General features: G+C 36.7%; 1 protein-coding gene and 1 long non-coding RNA gene across 3 annotated transcripts in view; both read left to right on the top strand.

Moving 5' to 3' along the window:
* The window catches only part of LOC146831152 (uncharacterized), a 1,851,363-nt gene that overhangs the window by 1,756,077 nt on the left and 68,918 nt on the right, over positions 1-26,368 (top strand). The gene's annotated exons all lie outside the window — the stretch shown is intronic.
* LOC146831153 (uncharacterized) lies at positions 3,415-5,825 on the top strand. Its single transcript, XR_014961241.1, has 3 exons — positions 3,415-3,491; positions 3,757-3,865; positions 5,719-5,825. It is a non-coding gene; the product is annotated as an uncharacterized LOC146831153 (long non-coding RNA).

Raw genomic sequence — 26,368 nt, 5'->3', positions numbered from 1 at the left:
AACAGAACATCCACAAACTCCATCTATGTACTTTATCCCCAAGGTCCATAAAAACATTCGCAAGCCCCCTGGAAGACCAATAATAGCAGCCATCAATGGGCCACTTGAACACATGTCACGTTATATTGACTTTTTTCTTCAAGACCATGTGAAAAATTAATATCATTTGTGCAGGACACAGGGGACTTCATCAGGAAAATCGCCAATATCCAATGGCAAGAAGGGTATTTTCTCCTGGCCTTAGACGTCTCCTCACTGTACACATGTATCAGGAATCAGGATGGGTTAAAAGCAGTTGAACATTTTTTGACAAATAGACCATTGTGTTATGCACAGCATAACAAGATGATAATGGATATGTTGGGTTTCTGCCTGGAGAATAATTTTTTCATGTTCAAACATCAGATGTTCCAGCAAATTCAAGGCGTAGCTATGGGGGCCAGCTTCTCCCCGAGCTACGCTTGTCTGTTCATGGGCTGGTGGGAGGAGCTGGTCCTTATAAAAACGTATGAGCAGACGTTCAAAGAGAATATTATATGCTGGTTACGTTACATAGATGACCTCTTTATTGTATGGCAGGGAACCCAGGACAAAGCCATTGAATTTGTCAAGTCATTGAATGATAATGATGTAAATTTACAGTTCACATCTACTATAAGCAATACAAGCATAACTTTCCTAGATGTTCAGGTGAATATAACAGACAACAGTATGAACACTTCACTACATCGCAAGGAAACAGCAGGTAACACTCTGTTACATGCTTCAAGTGCCCACCCTCCGCATCTGATACACAGCATTCCCTATGGGGAAATGCTTCGAATCCACAGAATTTGTAGTGAGGAAGAGGACTGCAATATTAAGCAACAGAAATGTAGACAGCGTTTTCTTGATAGGGAATACACAAATGTATCTATCAAAAATGCGATTGATAAATCAAAAAGACTTGTGAGACATGAGCTCATACAAAGCGTGAAAAAGAGTAAGGAAAAAGGACAGACTCTTGCTGAACCCACTAGACTTATTCTGACCTATTCAAAGCAGGAGCAACAAATAGGAACTAAAATAAGAAGGAACTGGTCAATAGTTCATGATGACCCTATAATTGGTACACTGTTGCCTAAACAGCCTGCTATTACATACAGAAGAGCGGCTACAATGGCTAATGCCCTAGTTAAGAAAAACCCTGAGGAAAGCGAGAAAGTGGGTTGGTTGGTGGCCAGGAAGGGCTTTTTTAAATGTTCTGTCTGCAAAGCATGTAACTATGCTTTAAACAGAACTACCTATCAGACAGCGTTTAATGGTGCGACAAGAGAAATTAAACAACACTTGACTTGTCGCACTGATTTTGCAGTATATGTGCTACAGTGCTCCTGTAACCTATTGTATATGGATGTATGACGTTACAACGCATGCTATTACAACGCATACCTTTACAACGCATTTTTTACACCGCAACTACTACTACAACGCATTACTTTACAACGAATACTCTTACAACGCAAAACCTATTAATATACTGAAAAGTGCTGTTACAACGAAATCTATTACAACGCATACCATTACAACGCGATTTTTTTTTTTTATTAAAAGTACAATAAAATCTGGCACGGGATGCAGGGAAATTAGGGGTTTTAGGGTGGGGAAGTGTATTAAAATGTGGAGAACAACTGAGCGTAAATATACTGAAATGCTTAACCAAATTAATACTCGAGTATTAAAATAAATACTCGAGTATTAAAATAAATACTCAAAATCCCCAATTAAATTCCGTTTTCACACATTTCAAAGATTAACAAAAACAACGATAGTTAAAACAACAGTACTAACACAATTTTTATCATGAATAAATCGGAAAGTAAGTAAACAGAGTAAAACACACATACACATAGGCGCCATTTTAACCATCTCACTTGTAAAACTTGTCCTACCACAGTTTCTATGTAAACAATACCAAAAGACATGTTCCAAAATGGATGCCAAAACGGAGCAAATGAATGAAAACAATATTTTTAATAAAGCATTTTTAAATTATCATTTTCCACAGTAAAACAAAGCATTTAAAAAAACACAACGAACGCAGTTTTTAAAAAAATTAATAGTGACACAGAGTAAAACTTATAAATACAAGGAAGACACCATTTTGCACTCAGTTGATTATCAACTAGCAGAGAGACCAGACGTGAAAAGCTGACCCTCTGTCACCTCCACTGCGACCTCCTCAGAGAGAGCACGGAATTCATTCGTAAAAGCATTACAATAGAGCAACTACTAGTAAGTCATTATAATAATTTTAAACGTTGGTTTTGAGGAAAATATATTTTCTTAACCCCAAAAAAAATTTAAATAAAATTCTTAATAATAACTTTTAAAATGTACTGTTTCTAATTTATTATCACTAGAAATACACACCAACTTAAAACAAGTATTTTATTTTCCAAAAACAGAAACTCGGAATATATTGAGATTCAACAACAGGTGTACCAAATTGAGCATTACCACCACGTAAACGACTGACATATAAAATTGTGAAGGTAAATGTAATTTATTTGTAATGGTTTAAATTGTGAAACATATTTTTAAAAATTACCTAAAGCGATGAATGGCAATGGTGTTTTGTTTTTAAACCTCAATCTCACTACATCATAAACGAAAAAATAGCATGATGCAGGAGTAACAATTACTAATAAGACTTCAGTTGGGTACTACATCTGAAAATGCGATTCATATTAGTTGGGCAATTATTTCTATTCAAAGTCCTCGAATATTCTGCATTATAGTAATTTAGTGATAGTATCGGATTAACCTTTTTTTATTTGCGAAAAATGCATTTAATGTGTAATATGTTTTCTTTCACCAATTGTTACTCTTACTCCTTTGTCATATATCAAATTGTTGTTATAATTTATTTTTTTAACAACCAACGTTGGCTAAGGAAAATTAATTTATTCAAGTTTTTTTTCCACAGAGTTCATCTGTACCAAAAAAAAACTTTATCCTGCTGCAAGCATTAGCTTAAAGGCACGAACACAAGCAATAACAGAAAAAGGTATGTTACCTTTTGAATATTATTTTTACTAAACATTTTTAAACCTTCCTTTTGCAATTATTACTCCTCTAACGTACCAAATTAGTAAAATAATGGATAGTTTAAAGTAACAATATACTATTTCTTCTCCAGGAAGGTGCAACATTAGGGAGTTTTTTTTATAGTGTAGGGGTACATATCTCTATTTCAACTACAGGAAGGTGCATTGGTTAGTACAGTGTCAAGTAGTATTAGTTATATTGTATGTCATTAATAATTTAAATATACTCAGATTTTAAATTTCAAACCAACGTTAATTTTTTTTTTATCCTCTTTTTTTTCAAAAGACAACAATTTGATTCCTTACAGAAAGATTCTTTCCACCACACACATTAAATCTAGAAACAACAGACCAAATCATCCTCCGAAGCCTCATCCAGAAAAGCAAGTTCTACAAAACAAGGTATTGATTTTCATGATCGTTTCTTAACCTTCAATATATTAGACTAGCTATCTCATTGTTAATGTTGAAAAAAAAACCAATTTAATTATGGTTACATTTGCTGAATTCTGAATTTAATTTCATGACTAAAGGATGATGTAGCATTAGGGAAAGTGTTCTCTACTGCAACTTATAACAAATATACATGTTTACAAAAATTATTGTAAAATCGCATTTCTCAACATCGTTCAGTTTTCACATTCTTTTCTTTTTTTCACTTTTCCAGACATTTATTTTTCCATTCCAAATCCAACCACCTCATAAGTGTATACTGCTGCCTACACGCCATTCCCAATTAAGAAAAGTCAGCAACAAAGCAAATTCGAAATAAAAAGGTAATTTTATCCAACATTCTAAGGTGCACCAGTTGTAAAAATGTACCATGCTGTAGAGGTAACAATTACTATTCTAACTCCAGGAAGGTGCATCAGTAGGGAAAGTTTTGGATGGTGTAGGGGTTACAATTTACTATTCTAACTCCAGGAAGGTGCATCAGTAGGGAATGTGTTGGATGGTGTAGGGGTGCAATTTACTATTCTAACTCCAGGAAGGTGCAGCAGTAGGGAAAGTGTTGGATGGTGTTGGGGTGCAATTTACTATTCTAACTCCAGGAAGGTGCAGCAGTAGGGAAAGTGTTGGATGGTGTTGGGGTGCAATTTACTATTCTAACTCCAGGAAGGTGCAGCAGTAGGGAAAGTGTTGGATGGTGTAGGGGTGCAATTGACTATTCTAACTCCAGGAAGGTGCATCAGTAGGGAAAGTGTTGGAGGGTGTAGGGGTGCAATTTACTATTCTAACTCCAGGAAGGTGCAGCAGTAAGGAAAGTGTTGGATGGTGTTGGGGTTCAATTTACTATTATAACTCCAGGAAGGTGCAGCAGTAGGGAAAGTGTTGGATAGTGTAGGGGTGCAATTTACTATTCTAACTCCAGGAAGGTGCATCAGTAGGGAAAGTGTTGGATGGTGTAGGGGTAACAATTTACTATTCTAACTCCAGGAAGGTGCATCAGTAGGGAAAGTGTTGGAGGGTGTAGGGGTGCAATTTACTATTCTAACTCCAGGAAGGTGCAGCAGTAGGGAAAGTGTTGGATGGTGTTTGGGTGCAATTTACTATTCTAACTCCAGGAAGGTGCAGCAGTAGGGAAAGTCTTGGATGGTGATGGGGTGCAATTTACTATTCTAACTCCAGGAAGGTGCAGCAGTAGGGAAAGTGTTGGAGGGTGTAGGGGTGCAATTTACTATTCTAACTCCAGGAAGGTGCATCAGTAGGGAAAGTGTTGGAGGGTGTAGGGGTGCAATTTACTATTCTAACTCCAGTAAGGTGCATCAGTAGGGAAAGTGTTGGAGGGTGTAGGGGAGCAATTTACTATTCTAACTCCAGGAAGGTGCATCAGTAGGGAAAGTGTTGGAGGGTGTAGGGGTGCAATTTACTATTCTAACTCCAGGAAGGTGCATCAGTAGGGAAAGTGTTGGAGGGTGTAGGGGTGCAATTTACTATTCTAACTCCAGGAAGGTGCAGCAGTTGGGAAAGTGTTGGATGGTGTTGGGGTGCAATTTACTATTCTAACTCCAGGAAGGTGCAGCAGTAGGGAAAGTGTTGGATGGTGTAGGGGTGCAATTTACTATTCTAACTCCAGGAAGGTGCATCAGTAGGGAAAGTGTTGGAGTGTGTAGGGGTGCAATTTACTATTCTAACTCCAGGAAGGTGCAGCAGTAGGGAAAGTGTTGGAGGGTGTAGGGGTGCAATTTACTATTCTAACTCCAGGAAGGTGCATCATTAGGGAAAGTGTTGGATAGTGTAGGGGTGCAATTTACTATTCTAACTCCAGGAAGGTGCATCAGTAGGGAAAGTGTTGGAGGGTGTAGGGGTGCAATTTACTATTCTAACTCCAGGAAGGTGCAGCAGTAGGGAAAGTGTTGGAGGGTGTTGGGGTGCAATTTACTATTCTAACTCCAGGAAGGTGCAGCAGTAGGGAAAGTGTTGGATAGTGTAGGGGTGCAATTTACTATTCTAACTCCAGGAAGGTGCATCAGTAGGGAAAGTGTTGGAGGGTGTAGGGGTGCAATTTACTATTCTAACTCCAGGAAGGTGCAGCAGTAGGGAATGTTTAGGATGGTGTAAATGTTATGTTTTAGGTTAATCATAAATTTATTCAGGCTAATTTTTGTGTCTTTTCTCCTCTTTTCAGATAATGTCTAGCCTGGGAGCTGCCAACTTTATTAAATCCAGGAAGGGCAAAAATTTGTTAAACCATGGTGGATACATATATAGTAAGGAAAGAATAAGTTTAACTAGAAATCATTGGAGGTGTGTGCAATACTACACTACCCATTGCAGTGGCAGAGCGGTTACTGTTGAAAATGTGGTTGTGAAAACCACAGAACATAACCACTCTGCCTCTGCAATGGATGTAGAAATTAGAGAAACAATAAACGAGATGAAAGCTATTGCAAGCACCTCCAATGATTCCACAGGATCAATTTTAAGAGAGGTTGCACAGCATGTCCCCAGTCATGTTGCTAGTAACATGCCTATAAAATACCAAATTTGAGAAGAATTATTCAGAGACAAAAGCAGGCAAGTAACATTCAATTATCTACACCACATACTTTCTCTGACATTAGAATTCCTCATGATCTTTCTATTTCTTTTTCTGATGAACCTTTCCTTCTGCATGACAACGAAAACCCTCAGAAACGTATTTTAATTTTTAGTACCCCACGTAACCTTGCTAAGTTAGAAACTAGTGAAATTTGGATGATGGATGGGACGTTTAAAAGTACACCCCATCCTTTCACTCAAATTTACACTATACATGCAAAAATTAACAATAGTGTAATTCCCTTAGTTTACAGTTTGCTACCTGATAAGACTTCTGCAACATACACTGAACTTTTATCAGTGATTAAAAGTAAAACATCTTCAAGTCCTCGAAAAATAATTATTGATTTTGAATTGAGTATGATCAATGTGATCACTAAAACGTACACGGATACCCAAATTCAGGGATGTTTTTTCCATTTTTCGCAGGCATTTTGGCGTAAATTACAGAAAACATCCCTAGTTGCAGAATATTCTCGGGATAGCAAACTACAATTCGAACTAAAAAAATTAACAGCACTTTGTTTTGTTCCTCCCGATAGTGTGGACGAGTACTACACTGCAATTATAGAATCTGTTTATTATACGAGTAACGAAGAAAAATTGGCACCCATTCTAAATTATTTTGAGGACACATGGATTGGACACCTAAGCAGATCGGGTCGCAGGAGGAAGCCACGATTCCATGTGGAGTGGTGGAACTGCTACACGAGTTGTTTAGAGGGAGAAGCAAAAACAAACAATGCCATTGAGGGATGGCATAACTCCTTCAACCATACAATTGGTAAACCACATCCTAACTTCTACTCATTTTTGGAAACTTTGAAGAAGGAGCAAAGTTTCCAAGAAATGAGAATAGCCCAAACACTCGCAGGTAGTCTAAACCCACGAGTAACAGTCAAAACAAGGGAAATGTCTGAGAGACTATTGGCAATTCTACAACAATTTTCGTTGTGTGTGGCTATAGACTACCTGGAAAATCTTTCTAACATTCTTTCTTTTTAAAATAATGTAATTACTTACTTTCCTGCTTTGCTTTAAATTTTAATAATTTTCAAATTACAATTGGCATACCAAGGTATTTTCTAAAAATTTTTTCAAACAAACAAGTCGGGTTATTTTTTTTTAAAACAAATCTTCATTTCAAGCAACAACTACCAATGTCTACAAATTTACTGTCCCATAGTATTTGACATATTGTTCGAAATCGGAACTCCATTAATTAAATTACTGTAAAAATCCAATTTAATTACCTTCAAAACTAATCTCCAAAAATGAAAAATAAGTAAAATCTACAATTCAAACCATATTCCGAAATGCACTTTGCAGCTTAATCATCATTTTTAAAACAATCGTTTTTTTTCATAATTTGAAAGTACGCAACTTTTTGGCAGTTAGAAATGAAGATCGACATTACTTTTGTTACTTCCTAAATAAACAAATCAACTTTCTGAACAGTAACTTTTAATTTTTTAACAGTTACTTACTTTTTTAAACAAAATAAATAACTTTTAGCGACCCGACATAGGCATACATTAATGACATTAATGTGGACATGTTTAAAAACAATTAAGTAATCAATTAGTTTTTCCGCAACCTCTCCTTATTCTTTCCTTACTATATATGTATCATTATTAAAGGTTTAATCTATAATTAAAAGTGAAAATATTTCCTACCTGGCCGCAGATCAGCTTCCTGCTGCTTCCTCCTCCGATGCTCTGCAAAATGGCGTATTACGTCGACGCTCACGTCATTACGTCATCGCGTGCATCTAACTTTAAAGCGGACTACTTTATTTAACTAACCTGTAAATAAATGTTTAAAAATGTTAATAAAATATTTATATTTTGTTTTAAAAATGTTTCTTACATTGCAAAATTTATTAAAAATATGGTTTATTTTTTCATGATTTTTCAATAAATAAAAAATGTGAAAACAAAAATTGTTTCCTGTCATTATTTTTTAAATAGTTATTTAAACTTCAAATTTATAACTAATTAATTGTTAATTCACTAAATATGTTCCTTACCTCGACTCCATTGTCTTTTCCTTTCAAAACTTTCTCTTTCTTCACTTTCTGATCCTTCTTTTCTTGTTCCGCGGGTTGTATATTCTGATGCTGCCAAAATAAATAAAGGACAAAGACGCTCATAGACTTCAATGGAAAAGCGTGGGAATTTTTTAAAAAAAGTAAGTAGTTTTTTTTTTTGTTTTTTTTTTAAACTATTACTGTTTTTAAAATGCATCTTTTATTACTCTTTTAATATTTCAAATTTTATTATATTTTTATTTATTTTTAATAAATTTATCTAATTTTTATAATAAATAATCAAAAAGTACTCTTCCTTTTTTTAAAAACAAAGTTCTTTATTTTTTGAAATTATAAATACTTCAGTATTTACATATCTTATTTCTTAAATTTTTGAAAGATACTGTAGTATTAATATTTTTAAAAAGTACTCACAAACTTTAAATAAATTAAATTTAAAATATGCTGTTTCTTTTTTTGAAAAAACCAATGAACTAAATTATTTTAAGAAATACACTTTAATATTTAAAAAATACTCAACTACTATAATTTATTTACTCACTCTTATTTTTTCGAAAAAATATATTAAATACTCTTTCAATTAAGAATAATTCTCATTTATTTATTTAACTTTAAAAATACTCACTATTCACTGTAATATGTATAAAATTAAATTTAAAAACAATCATTCCATTTTCATAAATACTCAAGTATTAATTTAACTATCCAACAAAACATTCCTAGTAAACAAAATACTCAAGTATTAAGTATCAAGAATTAATATTAAAATACTCAAGTATTAATTTAACTATCCAACAAAACAAAATACTCAAGCATTAAGTATCAAGAATTAATATTAAAATACTCAAGTATTAATTTAACTATCCAACAAAACATTCCTACTAGACAAAATACTCAAGTATTAATATTAAAATACTCTAGTATTAATTTAACTACCCAACAAAACATTTCAACTAGACAAAAAACTCAAGTATTAATATTTTGATAAACAACTCACTTTTTTTCAAATACAATTTCTTTTTTAACAAATAATTATACGATATATATTTATTTTAATTAAAATACCAACATTTAAAAATGCGTTGTAATAGTATATGCGTTGTAAAAAACTTACCATATAACATCTTGCGATGTAAATGCATGCGTTGTAAATGCATGCGTTGTAAAGGCATTTTCAAATAATGCGTTGTAAAGGTATATGCGTTGTAAAAGTACTTACCATATAATAGCATGCGTTGTAAAAGCATGCGTTGTAAAAGTTTTTGCGTTGTAAAAAATGCGTTGTAATAGCATAGCGTTGTAAAAGTTGCGTTGTAAAGGTGGTTCCCCACTGTATATAGGTAGCACGAAGTTACAAGTTCATAAATGCATATTGCAGCATATTAGAGCCATCACCAATAGTGACCCAAGCTATCCTGTAGCTAGGCATTTCAAGGCACATCATGACAATAACCTAAAACATCTCCAATACTTTGTCATTGATGCGATACCTTCACTTGGCAGAGGGGGGGATCGGGAACAAAAACTCAGGCGCCTTGAAACACGATACATTTTAGAATTAGATACTAAATATCCGGGGGGTCTAATTACTAGCGAGGATTTGCACACATACCTTGACTAGAAATCTTGCATCAGTTTGAAATTGGCATTCTTTTTTCTTCTATAGTCACTATTAGAGATGAACAACAGTCAATAGGTAGGGAATATTATATGTTAGGATGCAGATTTGTATGTATGAATAAGTATAATTATTTTTAACATCATATTCGTTTAATATTTAATATTTAATATTTAATATTTATGTGAAAGGAATCTCCTTTTAATACCTGCATTTTATGTTTAACATATTTTTACTACCTATGTATGAATCTATGTCTCTCCTTCCAACTTGATTGATCTAATGTTTCATGATTTAGGGTTGTTCGACTCATCTAAATTTTGTACAGACAACAATGATAAAGTTACTATGTGGTATTTTACCTACTTTTTAAGGGGAGTTTTTTTGTAGATAAACATGTGTATATTTTGACAATTTATCTATTTATATTTATATTTATTTATATTTATATATTTATATATTTGAAGTCCATACATGTATCTATGATTGCTCTTCGGCTAAGTACACTCAAATAGTGACCCGAGGCAATTGGCAGTCATCTAATCCCCCATAATACATGTGTTGTCTGTTCATGAGACCATAATTGTCACAACCAGTAAATACATGGCACATGGATAAACTTCAGCCTACGATATATTTAGTCAGAACACATAGCTCAGACATTTATAGTCTGTGATATTAGAAAAAATCCTTGTAGCTATCATTCTAATTATGCACAGAGGGAGCTTATATTTTAACCAGCCCCTCAACACACTTTTTTTATGCACTTTTTTATGCACTTGCACTTTAAATAATCTTTAAATACCGGTTCTCTTACTAGTTTTTAAAATCTTTGTTCAATAACTATTGGATACACGGGTACATTTAATTTTCACTTAGGTCCCATGTAAAACTACTTACGCTAACAAATGGAAAACATGTAGGTCTTAGGCATTTAAGCCAGTATTCAACCTTTAAAATGACTCTACAGATATGAAGCATTGAATGATTTTACCAATAATTGACATGATAATTAGGTGATTTTATAAAAGGCATTTAAGCGATAAAATTGTTAAACCTAAAGTCTGTCTTTTAAATTACACATTGTTGTAACGTTGCAGTGTTTTCCATGTTTACTGTATCATGTGACCTTGCAATTTCACTTTAAAAATGGATTCCTTCCGTTTAAGCGCTGTCATGTGATCAAGGCAGAGGAGCTGCCGAAACGCGTCATGGTGGAATGTGTGCTTGCAAAATAAACTAATCAAGCACCTGTCTGGGTCCTTTCTCGCTTTGTTCCAGCGGTGTGGCATGGAGGCGTAGAGCGAGCATTTGCTGATATATATATATATATATATATATATCTCTGCTTGAAATCATTTGGACCACAGTGTGTTTTGTTCCTGAATGGACTTCGACACACAATTTTTATATTTATATGTGTATATATATGTGTGTATGGGTATACATATGTGTGTATGTGTGTGTGGATATATATGTATATATATTTGTATATATGTGTGTGTATGCGTGTGTATGTGTGTGTGTGTGTATATATATAAATATAAAAGTCGTGTCGAAGTCTATTCAGGAACAAAGTACACCGCGGCGCAAATGTGATCTCAAGCGTGCATTTCTCTAAGCATTTCGGAGGGCAAGGCTCCTTGTTCATATATATGTAGAGATATATATGTGTGTGTGAAACATTTTCCTAAATTTAGGGATCCCGATTCCCTTACCCTACCCAAAACCCTAAAAAAAGCCCTATCACCCAATTCCCTTGCCCATCCCTAAACTCTAAAAGCACCCTTACCACCCTATATCCTTACCTACCCCATTACCTTAAAAACACCCTCACCACACCAATCCCATCAGCCAAACCTAAACCTTAAAAACAACCTTGCTACCCTATTACCTTACCCACCCCTAAACCCTAAAAACAGCATCATCATCCAATTTTCATACCGACCCCTTAACCCCCAAAACACCCTTATAACCCAATTGCCATAACCACCATTATACTCTAAAACACCTTGCGTCCCAATTACTTTCTAATCCCTAAAAAAAACCTTAGCACCCTATTCCCTCACCCACCACTAAACCCATAAAACACCTTCATCACTCAATTACCTCAGCCACTCCTAAACCGTAAAATCAACCTTACCCACCCTTAAACTCTAAAATGCCCTTACTTTAATCACATATATATATATGTATGTATATATATATATATATAGATAGATAGATAGATAGATAGATAGATAGATAGATACACAGATAGATACACATACACACACTGAAAAAACAAAGGTTACAGGGATGTTATAGTTAGGCTCAGATGTCAGTGGTACAAAATAGTGAAGTTAGGTGGTGGTATTAGGCATCCGCCCTTTTAAAAGGACACTTTTAACACCGAACTCTATGGGGTGGAAATAAGGGTGACCAACCAACACGTTACCTGTCCAATGAGGACCATTAATTGACAGCCAACTCCAAGATTTGAGACCAGATTTAAGTACACCATTCTCATACCATGCTGTAGAAATAAAGTATATGAACAACCTCCTAAAGAAGTTAAGTTGAGTTGAGATTTTGCAGACCAAAAGCTCTACGACAGCAACGCAAAACAAAAGAAGTAACTTCTGATGTTCTGTCAGAGCTCGAACACTCTCCCTACAACACATTGTCATTAGGAAACAGCACTGTTTGAATAGAAGAATCAGCAGGACTAACAAGTAGACCCAGACAGAAAATGGAATAATTTGGTAATTTTATCAAAGATTCAAAATGCATTGTCATGTGTAATTTCTTGAGAAGTTCAGTTAAGAATATCACAGCTTGTATAACAGTGCCAAACATCTAAGCAGGCTTTCTTGGATGGTTATAATCAGACTCAACTACAGAGTTACAGAGTCCTACTACCACTAAATCAGAAGGATAGTGGGTGGTCTAACTGCTCGGGTCCTACAAAGATGGAAAAGTGTTAAAATTTAAAGTCCATTTACGGCGAGTTCATTAGCATAAACAAGGCAATAAAAGAATACAAAAAAACTTTAAAAATGGTTCTGCAAAGACGATTTAGTCAATCAGCTACTGACTGGAGCATCAACAAGGCTGACCAGAAGCAAAAGATAGTTAAAAAATCGATCAGCATAGCATCCGGCTTTTGAGTAGGAGAAATCAGAATAGCGTTCGTCAATTGCTCCTCCTCTGGAGTTTTTTCTTTTATAAAGTTATTAGGATCATCCCAGTGAGGTGGCATCACATCAAATGTCCATATTATCATAGTACCACCTAGGACACTTGCAACAGTAAGAAGTTGTTTCCATGTTAGTTATGTCAAACCAAAGATTTGAAAGTCCTCATAGACCTAACACTGATAGAAAAGTTGCTTTCTAAAGTAACAGATGCAATCCTGTTCCCACAGGAATATTTCACTGTGAAGGTTGAAGAAACATTCAAGAATGTTAGGGTGTACACATGTACAGGAAAAATAAAGCAACATTACTCCAGTAGAACATGAATCATTGTATTATGTCAAGGGAAAGTTCAGCATTAGAAAAACACATTCAGAAAAGGCTTTTGAGTTAGCATCACACATGTAAATAAAATGAGCTCTAACCTAACATCAAATATAACAATAATAAACCAATTCAAATAAGGGATACATTGAACTTTCACTAATCATTATTACATGAAAATAGCTAATGTTAGAAATATTCTACTACCACAAATCTTCCTAATATTCATAAGTGCATATTCTTCTAAGTTTACATTACAAAATTCGTTTTTATATTGTCATAAACTATAGAAGCTCTAATATTAATGAGCAAAGTTTAAGCTTGTATTCATTTCTACACATTTTTGGACCGACTTTTCTAACTGGTGCATTCTCAGCAGAAAGCATTTGAAACATTATTACAATTCACTTAACATCAAAATTCCATCAGTATGCTTTAATAAGCAACATACACATTAGAAATATATTAGTGTGTGTTAGACCCGGCATCCTTGGCATGGTTTCCCCTGACATTTTGCCTCTACCGCCTATATTTTTGACTGTGTGCTGGATTTAGTTTTTGCTGATTTAGTTACTCTGGGCACTTTGCCACTGCTGATCAGTGCCAAAGTGCAAGTGCTCTCTATGTAAATTGTAATTCTGATTGCTTATCAATGTTTGGCATATTTGATTTACTGGTATGTCTCTAGTAAAGTGCACTGTTGGTGCCCAGGGCCTGTAAATCAAATGCAAGTAGTGGATCTGCAGCACAGATTGTGCCACCCACACCAGTAGCCTTTGAAATGTGTCTCTGACCTGCCGCTGCAGTGTCTGAGCACCCAGTAATAACTGCAATGTTGCCCTGACAAGTGCACCCGCTTGCCAGGCCCACACCTTGCTTTTCTTACATGTAAGTCACCATCATGTGTAGGGGGCAGTATATGTTAAAGGTAAGACATGTACAGGTGTGTTTTACAAGTCCTGTGATGAAATACTGTGCATTTAGCTTTTCACTATTGCAAGGATCAGCTCTCCCATAGACTATCATTGAAGCTGCACCATAGCATGTTACAGGTATATGATTCCATTGGGAAAAGTTAGAGGGTTTGGAGTTTAAGGTTTTCTGAACTCAATAGCACACCTTTTAGTAAAGGTGTTTTTTAAATTGTGGGGTTGAAATCGCTACTTTTAGAAAGTGAACATTTTCTTGTTTAACCATCCTGTGTGCCTCTGCTTGTTTGTGTATTCACCATCTGGTTTTGAAGTGATGGGAGCTGGGGGATGTGCATTCACTCTAGACATTCACAAGGGGGGTTGAGGTGTGTCCTGCCGTTCCTGGGTAAATCATAGCTACGCTGAATAGACCTTTCTGCATTTAGAGTGGTGGGAGAAGTTGTCACTAGCAGGCACTGAATAGGCTCTGTCTGCTTGGCACAATGCTGTCTCCACCTCCTGTAGTGTAGCAGAACCAGGGAGCACAGAACTTGTTTTTACTGAGCTCAGAGACTCTAGAAGCAAAGACTACACAGGGAAAATGGGGTATGTGTATTGGACCTAAAAGCCCAGAACTTTAGATTACTTCTGGATCAAGAGGACCCTCTGCCAAGGAGAAGGGCTGATGAGCTGTGAGGGGTATTGCCCCTATTCTGTATGTTGCTTTGCTAGATTGGCCTGCAGTTGCCTGTTTCTACCTGAAAGAGGACAAAGACTGAACTTTGCTGTGAATCTTGTGCTGCTTGAGAAGATTTACAAGGGCTTGAAGTAGAGCTTGCCTCCTGTTAAGATGTCTCAGGGACACAAAGACTTTACTTGCTGCCTCCCTCTGACCTGCCTTGTGGTGCCAATCGTAGTTATGGGCTACTGGAGGTGTCTGCTGGGGCTGCAAACCTCCCAAAAATTATTTCTGATCTTTTCTCCAACGCTACTGCCTGCACCAATGCCATGGTCACTGCTAGCTGGGTGAGTTCAGCACTGACCACGATGACACCACAGCCCCGACACTGGCCAACAATGGCCCGCATCGACTCCAACATCATCATCGAGGCCATTACCTGTACCTGGGCCAAGGGGACAGCTCATAGAGTGCACAAAGTGCCTCCAGATGCCAACCGACACTAGCGCCTCCCGCATACTATTGTGGAGTCAATACCAATGTGGGTGACTGCCTGATGCTGCACTGTTGTAAAGAACTGAAGTAACGACACCACATCACCTCCTCTGCACAGTAAGAAACTGTTGCATCACCTCCCCTGCATAGCAGTAAGAAACCGACGCCTCACCTCCCCTGTGTCAGTAAGGAACCAACACCTCACCTCCCCTGAGGAAGTAAGAAACTGACGCTGCCCAGCCCAGGCATAGCATCACCTCCCCTATGCAGTGCAATGCTGTTGTTTGGATCATACTGTTTCTCTGGGGGTGCGTGTGATTCCGTGGCCGGCCTGCGCACATCACGGTCAGCACCGTACTTAAAATTTGTATCGGTCACAACGTCGAGATAGTTGGAGCTATTGCCTTCTGAGGGCGATGTTTTTGCAAGAAACCTTTTACAAGGGTTATTTTGATATCTGTATGTTGGATTTTTGTTGTTTTGGTCTTGTTTGGTTTAGATAAATATACTTTATTTTTCTAAACTGGTGTGGTGTCCATTTGTGGTGGTTTCACTGGGTTACTGTGGGTTAAAAACAAATGCTTCACACATTGCCTCTGTAGTTTAGCCTGACTCCTCTGTTGAAGGTGTGTATTTACTCATCCTGACTCGACGAAAGGGCCCGTACTTGGACAGGGTGTATACCACTGCCAACTAGAGACCCCCATTTCTAACAGTGCAACTTCATTTATATGTATTAGTGTTGCCTTATATATGTGTTTTCTTCATCTAATGTTTTAAATCACGCTTTTACAGTGCTTCTGCTACACTTATCTCATTTTCATGTGTCACTGTGCAAAGTGTACTTTCAGCTTTTCGTCCTTTAGTTAGCAAATGTGTTGTGGTTTGTGATTTTTATAAATCCTGCTGCATCAGTATTGATAAGCAGGGACAAATACCTGCTATTATGTCCCTTCTCTTGAGCTCTGGAGTGCTTTATGATAAGTATCAGAACATTGAACAAGGTCAAATTCATTTTTTAAGATGTGGGGATTTGCCCAGAATCACAGGATGTTGAGCTAATGCCAAGACTGGATTCTGGTTTAAAGTTGGCAGCTCTGGCCTTAACACCACATTCCCTTGCTCTCCATGTTTGTGTTTTTAGAGTTTTAACACAAAGGTGGTTTTCACAGCTTGTGAAAAAATCCCTGTGTTCAATCTCTAAGAAACACCAACATGGAGGCACTGTTTATTTGTGAAATGTGCCAAAAGGCCATGCATTTGTGTTGGAGTTTTTTTAGAGTTTTAACACAATGCTGCTTTTCAAAGCTTGTAAAACCCAACATTGTGTGAAAACTGTAAGAAACACCAACACAGGCACATTGTCAATTGGTCAGAGATGCCAATAGACAGTACTTCCATGTGTATGTCCCAAATGTTCATGTTCCCAGGCTCAGTTCCTTATTAAGAGGGAGGGGTCAGACTCAGGTTATTTTGGGCTCTAGGGTCCATGAGGACCACGACCTGAACCAGACTCAAGCTTTTAAGGGCTCAACCACCTCTAGCTTTCAGTCAAACTAACTTCTGAATGTCTTAGGTTAGAGGTACTCCTATCACCAGGTGAGCTACTTACTTTCCCTGTTCCTCCCCCAGAAAGATATGCCCAAGTATTGAGGAGGACTGATTACAAAAAGTTCGAACCGAGGTTGCTTTTTACTGATCGAGACATAGGAAGCTATATCCTGTGGTCCTTTATTTCACGTACCTAATGTGCGTAGCCACAGATTCTATTCAAAAAGTTGTCATTGAATGCCACACATTTACTTCTCCAGAAAAAACACCCAGAAAACACCTCAAAGATAAAATCCTTACCTTGCATCTGTAATCTCTTTTCATTCAAAGGTGATTCTAAATCTAAATTACTTTCTTCAAAAGGCATAAATCCTAATATCGTTTTACTTCACCTTATTTCACAAAGGCTCTTTTAGGTGTCATCCTCCTAGTTGTTGCTATCAAGGCTGATCACTTTTGAAACTTTACCATTAATAGTTGCAGTACTTGCATTGTCCTGGTCTAAGCATCTCAACCTAACTGAGGAACATATGATGTTACTTTAACTGTCTAAAGAGTCGCATCTAAACGTTTGGCACTGCAGCTCAGCCGTTTCCATCCTCGTGTCTATTTAACCAAAGCCTGGCCTTCTTAACACTTCATGCCATTCATTTCACTGGAACAAGTGATTCTGTTCACCAATTCACTGACCAGGATGAACACATTTGATTTCATAGACTGCAGCCTTTTTATGTGAGTCAACCATTCCTCCCCCCATCTATTTTGAACCAGTAAACTTCCTAGCTTGGCAAAAATCTAGGACATTTTATACTAATTTGTTGTTTGATAGTCACCCGTTACTGTCCTAAAGAAACCCACCTGCATCCAGTGTCTCCTCAGTGAAACACATGAGACACACCACCTACTTCGAGGTCTGTTGTACTACCTGCTCCCACCCCTTTAGTCCTGTATAATTCCTTTTTGGCTCCATTAAATTGTCCTTTAGAGGAGCTCTTCTCAATGCCAGATCAGCAGTCCATCATACCAGAATCCACACAACTTAGTCAAAGATAATTCTTCCCACTTGCTTGGAAATACAGAAAACCAGACCTGTGATCCACATCCACTTTATGTTCCATATCTCCTCCCTCAAGGATTCCGTATCCTCCATCAGAATAAAGCATGAGATTGTAGAGGCAGCGTTGCCATAGAGTATTAAACTATTGAGTGTAAAATCTCAAAAGTTCCATGCTATATCAATTAGTGTATTTTCTTGTGAGAAGTATAACTGGACACAATGGTTCGTGAATTTCAACTATAAATTCATGGTTAAAAAACTGTAAGTACAAACATTTCATGGGAGAAAATATTGATGTTAGGTTTATGGTATTGATTAAATGTATTTTATTCTATTCATGTTTTTTATAATTGTATTTAAAAATATGTATTGAAATATTTTTTTTAAATATTATAATTTTTATATATGTTATTTTATTTTAGTTGTAGGGTGTATGGGGAAATTGTGTTAGTGCATTTTTTAAATATATTATTTAACATTGTTATTTTTGTTTAATTGTGACAATTATGTTATTTGTTTGTATTTTCTTTATATATTTTAATAGTGTTTTATTATGTAAGAAATGTTTTTTTATTTTCTTCTTCATTGTGAGATTTATTAGGGAAATTGTGTGTAGTGTTGGGAGCATGTTTTAATTTAAGGACATTTATTTATACTCTATTATTATTTTTATTTTATTCATTAACATTTTTATTCTTTAATGTAAGGATTTAGAATACATGTTTAATCATTTATATTTTTTTTATTAATTTCAAAATGGGTTGTGCATATTTTAGGGAATTGGGTGGGTACTTTATTATTAGGAATGGTGATTACATAATTATTGGGGAGTATAGTGTTTTTTACGTTATGTGCAAATATTTAAAAAAGTTTAAATAAAAAATGAAATAAGTGAATAAATATTTATTTTACATTTAAAGTTAAAAACTTAATAAGAGGTTAGAAATATTTTGTTTTCATTTGATGTATCCTTTTTACTCATAAATTGTGTCTAAATACATATATATATATATACATATCAAATAATTTTTTAGAAAAGGTAAAAAATAATGATTTAAAAAGTTTGTTGAAATGTGATTAATGTAATGTTAGAAGTGTCTAATAATTATTAAAATTGAAATGTATTAGAATATTGTTAGTTATTCTAATCAAAGGTTTCAATATATATTTAAATGACAAGATAATGGTTTTAAAAGAACTTAAAAATAAATCCAGTTTGCAATTTATGTTATATTAATAGTATATAATATTTGTAGGACAGTTGCTATGTATATTGAGTTCATTTTTCTCTCTCTCTCTCTCTCTCTCTCTCTCTCTCTATATATATATATATATATATATATATATATATATATATATATATATTTTATTAGAAAAAATATTGTGTGGAATTAGGAGAATAAATCAGACACAAAACCCTAAAATGTATACACTTTCCTCAGTGTTTGTCAAACTAAAGTTAGAATAGTAAATGTGAGTGCTTAAAACATATATATTTTTACCAATGTTAAGAAAACCAGAATTTGAATGGAATATCCCATCTGCTTAATTCTATTCACATTTTCCCAATATATGTGCTTCCAGCTTTTTTCCCAATATATGGGCTTCCAGCTTTGATTGCAGGACTGGAGTTAGAATAACATCCATATGACCATCAAATCAATGACCTTTTCCTAATGTTTTTAGGACTGGAGATATAATTGTAAATCAGACCCTGCCACCGCCCACATACTTAAATTTTCAACAATGTTAGTGGGGGGGGGGGGGCGTGGCCAACAAGATGGCCGACTAGCAATTTTTCCCGCCAGCTCCGCTGGCCCGTTTTCTAATCTTACTGTAATCCTGTGATCGTTATTCCATCTGACTACAGAATACACTACCAGAGTGCCGGGATTTAACAGCAGGGTTGGCTGAAAGAAGACTAGAGCCACAGTCAGTTCAGTTTCAGACCTGGCAGTGTGCTTGAACTGCAAGCCAAATAAGAACCTTCAATACGCCATTGAAAAGGTAGAGTGCCAAGATCAGGACACATGTCACTGACACCCGCTGTGAGTGAATTCGGAGAAGACCCACTCCTGCAATAGACTAGGGCACAAATAGCCAGGTATCCATCTCACCAACTGAACGTGAGTTGCTGAGTGCCGAACCTTAACCAGGGTTTGTGATGAGTCCTGGGCCTGCTGAGCTGATCAGCAGAGTGTGCCTACCTGATGTAAGTGCAGTGCTGTGGGAAAGACACTGAACACTCTGGAGAGACAACTCACCTTGGGACAGAGCTCACCCTTGAGCTGGCAGGGAAGGGTTCATCCCTGGAGCCATGCGGAGAAACAGATGAGATGGGCTGTGATGAAGCACTGGTGGACTCTGAGGGCTCCGCTGAGACGTGCACCACCCAGTGCTTAGCTGGAGGAGGCGCCCTAGCACTGATGCTTGCAGCCCCGTAAGCCATACACAGGTACTCTGCAGTGTGGATAGAAGTGCCGGTGATAAGTGCTGAGAGCACAGTGGGACAGAAGAAGTAGAGGGGCGGCCTGCCATTGTGAGAAGTACGAGACCAGCCCCACACTCCACGTGCATTGAAACATCTGGAGGTCGGCCGAGAGGTGAAGGAGAAGGGATAATGTCCCCACAGAACTGAGGTTTTGAGGGCCCTTGTTCCTCGGTGCGGGACCTGTGGAGACAAGGTGGGGGCTGCCCAACTTGGGAGCCATAGAGGGTGATCTGGCCCTCCTTTTTCCCTTTCTTCTTGGAGGAGTGCCTATTTAAGCAACTTCCCGAGGCAGGCAAAGAGAAGAGAGACCCCCAGATATCAGAATATCCTATGGGATAGCCAGGATGACTCATTTCAACTGTGGAAGCTCCTTGTGGACAGTGTGTGGAGACGTTGATATACCTCTAAGAGCTGAGAGACAATGGGTGTAAAGGCCAGAGGGCGATGCCACAAGACTGATGGACACCTGGTCATACCTACAGGTGCCACCTGAATATCATTTTAGCAGCAAATGAGGCTGGGAACTTAGGGACCCGGGCTGCCATAAAATGCCTGTCAGAACTCACAACACAAGAAAGTTGAGAAATGGGCTCCAACTGGGCACACTGACACTGGTGAAAAACCAATCTAATCACCCTGAAGCAACACTACAGGGCCCAAGATCCCTGCGCATTCTTGAAGGGGGTTAATGGACACCAGTGATCCCACAGTGAAGCCACATAGAGCACAAAAATGTTTGCTGAAGGGGTGTATTCTCCCCCAGGTGTCTTTCAGAAGTTCCCTAAACATTTTAGTACCCTTCTCTTGGGGCCCGATGCCAGCTTCCAGACACCACCACACACCCAGCCAACTTGGCCAAATGTAAAGAATTCAAGCAAACGAAACAAGGCAAAATGCATCAATACACACAGGTGATGAGACACCAAGCTGGCCCAAGAGAAGAGGTGGCTAATATGCCACACAATGCAAAGCTCCTGCATGCCATAGTAGCAAAACAAGATGTGGCTAAACACTGGCATGCCCCAGACCTCCAACCCTTTGGGAATAGAGAACCGGGATGGATCTCTACATGGCAGCTGAAAAAGTCACCTATAAGGCCTGGGGGTGCACAAATACGTTTTACAGGGTATGGTCTCCCTGGTTAAAACACTATGGTACAGATATTGGGAACAGCAAGGGAATGCCCTGAATTGCACAGTTCACATGATGGGTGAGGGACTGATAACTGGTCTCTGCGAAATTATTGATACTTCACTGTGCTGTTTTAAACTTTGAATGATTTTGCATTCACTCCCATCTACTTAAGGTTCTTTGGTGTGTTGATATGCAGCACATGTTTGCAGAAATCTTTAATAAAAATATTTTAAAACGAACATTTTTTTAGTAGGACTAGAGTTAGAATAGTGAAACCACCCCACAAATAAAATACACTTTCCCCAAATTTTGTGAAACTGGATTGAGAATAGTCAATCTGAACTCAGCTCCAATACATATATTTTATCTAATTTATATTTGGCTCAAGTTAGAATAGTAAATCTGACCTATCCAAATATATGCACTTTCCCCAATGTTTGTGGGACTGGAGTTAGAATAGCACATCTCGCCCTCCCCCCCAATATATACATGTTCTCAACAATATTAGGATGGGAGTTAGAATGGTTAACCTTTCATACATCTCCTCCAAGATGTATGCATCATTACCAGTATTTGTTGGACTGGAGTTAGTGTTAATTTGAACCTCCCATACGCGTGTACTGTACTGTACTGTTCTCAATATGGGCAAGACTAGAGTTTGAATACTAAATCCGATGCCCCCAAATATATGGACTATCCAGAGAGTTAGCAGGACTGGAGATAGAATAATAAATCTGAGCCCCCCCTGATATATGCACTTTCCCAAGTACTTGTGGTACTGAAGTTAGAATAGTAACTCTAATTCCTCCTCCCTCAACGACTACATGCACTTCCTCTAATTTATGTTGGGCTCAAGTTAAAATAGTAAACCTGAGCCCCCTCTCTTTGATGTGACATATTGAATTACAAATGTAAATAATCTTATAGATGAGATTACACATCATAATACGTGTAACACTATGAAAGAGACAATTAAAACTGCAGTATTCTTTATTAGTTTGAATATGTATTATTTAATTACTTTTTAATTTTAGATGTCATTATGTATTGAAATAAATATGGTGAAGTTATAAACATTCAATGTGGTGCGCATGTTAAGGTTTGTATGTCTATGTCTGAGTTATAGATTGCAAATTTAACAAAGACTTGCACTTTTTTGTGGTTATCCGCTTTTAATTTGCAAACCATAACTCCATTTCAATTGGGGGTTTTTTCAGTGAATTTGTAAATTTAAAAATATATATATGTTAATGTGTTATAACCATAGCTAACCATAACTTCATTTTAACCTCTGTTCTTCAGTATTATAAATATAATGTTTGTAGGATTATATTTATTAAATTATATTTTAGACACGATTCACACTTTATTTAGTCTTCATTTTGGTGTTCTTTGACTTTTGTAATTTTTTTTAAGTTTGTCATTTATTCTAGTGATTTTTAATTCATAATTGCATATTTATCATTTTTGAACCCATGTAATATTAATTATGCTTTAAGATCAAACAAATGTGTTTTGAAAAAAGAAATATGTATTTTAGTTGTTTATAAATTACATTCATTTTGTAATTATTTTTACTCCGAAACTTATTTTTTCATTTTTAAATATTTCTAAACATTTCAAATATAGTAAGCCTTTTTATGTTTGTATTCAAAAGTACTTTTAAATACTGTACTCTTAACTCCTTTTGTGAGGCGGCACCTTTGAGTACAATTCTGTTAAAACTAACCCGAAATGGATGTTTTGGCTACAATTTCAGCAGTTAATATAGCCACGTGATCATACCTGCCCTAATGCACTGCTCATAATTTCACTCATGGATATAAATATTGCACCACAAATTGCACCACTAATGACGCAAGATAAACTGCTTTTCCAAAATATATGCATTTCATACACAACTCAGTGCCGTTGTATTGTCAACATTTCTATCTGAAGCTAAGGAGACCTCTAAACACTTCTGGTACTGATGTACTCTTTATAAAGTTGTGCTACTTATATCTTATCCATCCTCCCTTCCTGGGTGACATTTGACATGTACACTTGTTATGTCACATGACGCATGAAACATATTCTTGTGTCGTCCATGAGCATTCTCTTTATAAATTCATTTAACACCCCTCATGCTTTGAACCCACACACCTTGTACTGAAGTACTACTGATGGCTTGCTTCAAAATTGCTTGCTTCAAAATTACCTTCTTGTGTTTTCACTCTTCAGGATTACTTCATATGTGTTTACTTTGTTATTTCTAGTCCAACCCACAACTCATGGTAGAGTACTTCTGCACCACACTTGGAGAGTGGGAGACATAGAGAACTGATGAGCAGATCTGTAGCATAGAGACCGCTGTGAACTGTATACCGGTCAATACCTTGTCTCTGAAAACTGTGCATTGTGAATTAGCCGAAAAATAGTGTTGATTACCAGTGAACAGGTAATCTGGGAACTGTGCCTTAAAAGCATACTTTGATGTCATTATATCTGTAACTGGTGACGTCAGCAACAACGTCATGATTGATGTCATTTGTAATTCCAAGGTGATGTGCGGCATTATGAGATGTATATTGAGTAGGAGTCACCATAGCTGGTTGCACGTAAGCTCAATATTGGTTTAAATATAGCTTTAGCAAAAAATCTGAGGTTTAGTCCTGCTATTGTTTGTCGATTGTAGTAGGCAATTAACTTTAACATCTTCTTAACTAATTTATTTTCTGTGGATATGTATAGCGTATGCATCTAAATAAACACGGCACATTATTTACATATTTAGAGAGCTTAGGTGTATTTTAATCGAAAGATCACTGTATTTTCGAATGTTAGTAAAACAGTAAGCTTATGCTAGTCTGCTGTAATGTTTGTCACCACCTGGAGGATTTCGACAAGTTTTGAAGGTACATTTTCTTACAGCTAGGATACATTTGGGGTGGTTAAGAGAGTAAAGTCTGGATTATGTTTGCTAAACAATGCTCTCCATCATAAAACCATGCTAATATTTGCACATTCACGTAATCCATTCATCATTCATGAGATCATGTGATCAGTCAATCAATCAATAGTTTTATTTAATTCAGACCTCTACTGAGGTCAACAAATACAAAATATAAAGTAAAACAATTATCAGCTCAAGTAACGAGATCTGGTAATAGAACACAGAGGGACATGGATGAATGTGTTGCATCATGGACAAACTTGCTTTTCTAATGTAATTTTGTATTTGTTTGCTGCCTGCTCAATATGTGTATTTGTATCTGTTTTGCATGCTCCTGCACTACCTCAAGTATGAGCAAATGATTTGAGATCCCTAATTAACTAGGCGCGTTAGACTGTCCTTAAGCTGGTCACCAGAATGTATGCACGTGAATTTTGATTCTTTTCTAAATTCTGAAAGCAAAATTCGAGTTTTTACTTGATGTTATTGTGCTTCTAGTTTTTTAATTCTCGAGATCGTGAAGGATCATGGGCCACATGTACAAAACGTTTTAGTGGTAGCAAACGAAGAATCAAGCCATTTGCGACCGCTGAAATAGCCTTCTAACATATACGAACCCTATTTTGCAAGTCTGTAACCTATTACAGACTAGCAAAACAGGGTTTGCGAGTCGGTATTAGGAAGGGGTTGTCAAGGGCGTCCCTTCCTCATAGCGAGTCTCAGGGGATGTATGAATGTTTTACGACCAGAATGCGGTCTCAAATCTTTAGCAGTTTATCAACTACTTCTAGTAGATGGTAAGCCAGTCTCAAAGATGAGGAGGTCCCCAGGGGATCCCATCTTCTTTGTGAATGGTTGCAAAAACATTTTTTAAGATCAGACAATGGTCTCACGGACCACTGACGCCTCTTAAAAAATGAAACAAATGTTTCATTTTGAAACACATCGCATTTTACTTAAAGGAAAACAGGCTGCATAAAAAAAAGCTTGCCTTTATTTGAAAGCAAACACAGACATTGTCCCCAGCAGGCCACCGTCCCTGTGTTTTAAGCAATTTCCAATGGGTCACAAATTGCGACCTACCTCATGAATATTGATAAGGTAGGTCAATTGCGACCCTATTAAGAATCGCTAAACGTGTCTGAGACACATTAGTACATCGCATTTAGCGATTTCCAATTTGCGAGTCGTAAAAAGTCACAATTAGGAACTCAAAAAAAGGAAGTGGTCATACATGTGGCCCATATTCATAAAAACGATCATTAATCCGCACAAAGCAGGCTAATTTCCCACAATAGGAGCAGTCAATACTAATGGATGTCTGCACTCTGAATGAAAGAATCACAGCTAATTGAGGAAATGTGAAGGCCGTTTTTTAAAGAAAATGTAATGCCAAAAATTGTACACCATCACAACAATGGCATTCAAAAACATCTCTATTGCGAATGGTGAGCATTGTGGCTCGAGAATACTGATGCAGCTCAAAAAAAGCGCCAAACTATACCTCTTAACATTAACGATGAATGGAGTGTGTTACCTATGCACAAAAATAGTCATAGCATTATGGGCAGACACGCTGGAAAAACAGATGCAAGACTTTAACACCCCATTAACTAATATCACTTAACTATAATGCAAATTCTGGGAAGACCAGTAACGCCAAAATAATGCATAACACCTTGAGTGGTCATCAGAATACTGGTTTAATGTGCCTCTAGGACTTGGGCTGTAACAGTATCCATTGCAGATATTCAATGTACTTGTCAGTAATTAATCTTTCTAGCCTCGTTTTTTGCTAGAATGTTTGCTAAGTATTCGA

The sequence above is a fragment of the Triturus cristatus genome, chromosome 5_1 (genome assembly GCF_964204655.1).
Source record: "Triturus cristatus chromosome 5_1, aTriCri1.1, whole genome shotgun sequence".
Taxonomy (NCBI): domain Eukaryota; kingdom Metazoa; phylum Chordata; class Amphibia; order Caudata; family Salamandridae; genus Triturus; species Triturus cristatus.
The sequence above is the reverse complement of the archived record's forward strand: the minus strand, read 5'-3'. Positions and strand labels throughout refer to the sequence as shown.